The sequence below is a fragment of the Triticum urartu genome, chromosome 6, assembly GCF_003073215.2.
Source record: "Triticum urartu cultivar G1812 chromosome 6, Tu2.1, whole genome shotgun sequence".
NCBI classification, from domain to species: Eukaryota; Viridiplantae; Streptophyta; class Magnoliopsida; order Poales; family Poaceae; genus Triticum; species Triticum urartu.
In genome coordinates this window covers 213,319,319-213,323,239 of record NC_053027.1, presented here as the reverse complement: position 1 = coordinate 213,323,239, position 3,921 = coordinate 213,319,319, and positions in this window count along the sequence as shown.

Below are 3,921 nucleotides of genomic sequence, written 5' to 3'. Positions count from 1 at the left end.
GGCGAAATCTTTGAACCGGCACAAGTTCTGAGTCAGAAAGGCAAATTACCTCAACATGATCTGCACGGCTGGCCTCCGCATCATCCTGGGAGTAATCATTATCAATAAGGTGTATGAAATAGAAGCCAAGGGAGTCAAGTTTTACCTCTTCAGCCGAGTCACTGACATCTTCTGGCGGTTCAGAAGACTCGGCAGTTTTCTTCTTGACAGTTCTCTTGGTGGCCTTGCTCTTGACACGAGGAGCCTTGGCCGGTTTTTCTTGTGGTTTCCTTTTCCAGAAGGAGCTATTGGCCTGCGGGATTGCACAAAGGGTTATTATAGAAGTGTTAAAGCGGAGAAGGATCAGGAAGGTACAAGGTTAAAGTTTTTACCGCCGGCGGTTTGTTGGAGGCATAATAAGGGCGCAGACCGGTTTGAGTGCATACGGCGAGCGGTTCGTCAAGTATTTTCTTTACACTCTCAGTAACTTCATCATCAGTCAGTTCTATTTCATTAAACCGTTGTGGGTCATTGGTCTTGCCGGTATATTCACACATCAATCCGGGGCGGCGGCTTAAAGGTAGAATACACCATGAAACCCAACAGCGGACGAGATCCACACCAGTTAAACCATTGGCAAGGAAAGCCTGGAGTTTGGCGAGTTGAGGTGCGTAGGCTTGTCATTCTTTGGCAGACAATCGTTCAGGTAAAGGGTGGCTATTGCTAAGCCGGTGCGGACGGTAGCCCGGCAAAGGATTTTCTTCAGCAGGGGCAGTGTTCTGACAATAGAACCAAGTTTGGTTCCAGTCTTTTGGATGGTTGTGAAGTTTAGCGTGAGGAAATTCAACCTCTTTCCTCTTTTGAATTGACACGCCACCAAGTTCAGTATTGGGGCCGTCAGAAAATTCGGTCCGGCGGTTTAAGTGGAAGAGGTCTTGAAAGAGATCAACGGTTGGTTCTTCTTGCAGGTAAACCTCGCAGAATACTTGGAAATCGCATATGTTGGACACAGAATTTTGTCCAATGTCTTGAGGATGGAGCTGGAAGCTGGCAAGTACATCCCAGAAAAATTTTGATCCGGGGGGACTAAACCCTCGAGCTAAATGTTGCATAAACACAATCACTTCTCCATCTTGAGGCTTAGGAGGGCACTCAGGGCCCGGAACTCGCCAACGAAGGACATTTTTTGGAGCTAAAGCACCCGTGATGACATATCCATTGATTTGTGTCTCTGTGATCCGAGATGGAACCCAATTGCAAGCAGCAAAATTGCTTCGCCATCTCACAAGGTCTGTAAAAAGGAAAATGGACAGTTTACGATTGACAGTTCATGTGTATTTATCAAATGTTAAACCGGCAATTTAATCAAAGTGTGCATACGAAGTGAACCGGGAATTGCCATTCAAGTCTAGATGGCGGTTTAAGTGAGGGCTAATGGCATATGACGGATTATCAACTACTAAAGGTTAAACCGCCCTTGGGAGGCAGAACCCAATCTGAAAATCTGCTAAGTGTTGCAGAAAAAAGTTTCACAAGATGGTGATATAATTTTGGATCTACCGTCGTTCAATAAAGAAATTTTTCTGAGCCCTACAATGGTGAGAAGCAGAACAGGGAAGGTTCAGATAAGGATCTATCCAGGAACAGTAAGATGCTGTAGTATGGCAGAGTAAAGCTACAGATCCAGCCGCAAAGAGAAACTATCAGGCCTAGCTAGATTCAGTAAGATGCTCAAGGAAAAGCAGATAAACACTGATGAACACTGATGAACACCGAAGAAACTTCGAACCCTTAATGTAGATCTAATAAGAAAAGGTATTTACCAGGGCCACGCAGCGGCGGAGTATCACATGAGATCTGGTACGAACAGGGTGATGCAGCGGCCTAGTTGGTGCAGACTTGAAGATCGACGATGGTGGTGGCGGCGATGCTTGAGGTCTTCGGGTCGCGAGGAGGAAGACGACACGAAGAGGAAAGGGGGAAAATGGAAGGAGCCCTGGTCTTATTTATAAAGGAAGGGGGATAAAACGGCAGGTGCGAAAATCGAGGAGTCTAAGCGGCAAAAGAGGATGCAGCTGTCGCCTCGATCTTCAGGAATTAATTAAAGAGAAGGGAATCTTCATAAATCTTTTTATACCGGGATGACATCACAAGGATTTACTGTAGTGCCAGAAGATGATGTCATGGCGGTTCACCAAAATTCACAGGGAGAAGACAATATGGCGGTTTACGAGAGTTGTTAGAAACTCCAGTAGTTTTTCTAAGGATTGAAGATTGACATAAACAGGTTCAAATCAATCTGGGGCCTAATGTTGAGGATATAACTACTAAGGGTAAACCGCCCAGGAGGGGCCGGTTCACCTTCCGCTATACTGAAACCCAAGAAGACCCAGAAGATGGCGCTTTACGAATGAAGCTTAGAGGCCCAGAGCCCATGGGCAATTTAGGGCCCATGATAGTAAACCGCCATGATTGTATAAACTTGTATTGTAAGATAGAAAAGAGGAGACCGAGGCAGACACTTGTATGAGCCAGCCCCGGGACTCTATAGACCGGCCGGGGTCCTCCTGAGTATATAAAGGGGTGACCCGGCGGCAGTTCAGGGCAGAGAGACAACAACTCGAGACTCAGGCAAAGCGTATTCGCTCCCTGGTCATCGAAACCCAAGCAATTCCATCACAACTAGACGTAGGCTTTTACCTTCATCGAAGGGGCCGAACTAGTATAAACTCCCGTGTCCTTTGTCCGATTTAACCCCTTCAAGCTAACCCGTAGCGATGGCTCCACGACTAAGTCCTTTCAAGAGGACATCTGACGTGTTAATTCCACGACAGATGGGCTTAGGCCCATGTAAGACAATAATCCATAGTTAATCTCTAAGGCCCATACATGTGTACGGCAAGTGGTGGGAAGTGTGAAAAGTTTAGTCCCATACTATACGGTAATGATTGCTTCTGAACAGGAGAATGCGTTTAGGGAGGCAACTACCATCTTTGTGGGAGCCGTTCTCACTGTGATCGGAGAGAAGCTAGTCGACGCATATCTCCATATGCGCGTTGCCAATAATTTGTGGGATGCGCTCGAAGCTAAGTTCGGCGCAACCGATGCTGGAAGTGAGCTGTTGTTGGGGAACGTAGTAATTTCAAAAAAAATCCTACGCACACGCAAGATCATGGTGATGCATAGCAACGAGAGGGGAGACTATTGTCTACGTACCCTCGTAGACCGAAGCGGAAGCGTTGACGCAACGTAGAGGAAGTAGTCGTACGTCTTTCCGGTCCAACCGATCCAAGCACCGTTACTCTGGCACCTCCGAGTTCTTGGCACACGTTCAGCTCGATGACGCTCCCCGGGCTCCGATCCAGCAAAGCTTCGGGGAGGAGTTTCGTCAGCACGACGGCGTGGTGACGATCTTGATGTTCAACCGTCGCAGGGCTTCGCCTAAGCACCGCTACAATATGACCGAGGTGTAATATCATGGAGGGGGGCACCGCACACGGCTAAGGAACGATCACGAAGATCAACTTGTGTGTCTATGGGGTGACCCCTGCCCCCGTATATAAAGGAGTGGAGGAGGGGAGGGCCGGCCCTCTCTATGGCGCGCCCTAGGGGAGTCCTACTCCCACCGGGAGTAGGATTCCCCCTTTCCTAGTCCAACTAGGAGTAGGAGACAAGGAAGGGGAAGGGAGAAGGGAAGGAAGGAGGGGGCGCAGCCCCTCCCCCTAGTCCAATTAGGACTAGACCTTGGGGGGGTGCGCGGCCTGCCCTAGGCAGCCCCTCTTTCTTTCCCGTATGGCCCAATAAGGCCCAATACTTCTCCCGGCGAATTCCCTTAACTCTCCGGTACTCCAAAAAATACCCGAATCACTCGGAACCTTTCCGATGTCCGAATATAGTCGTCCAATATATCGATCTTTACGTCTCGACCATTTCGAGACTCCT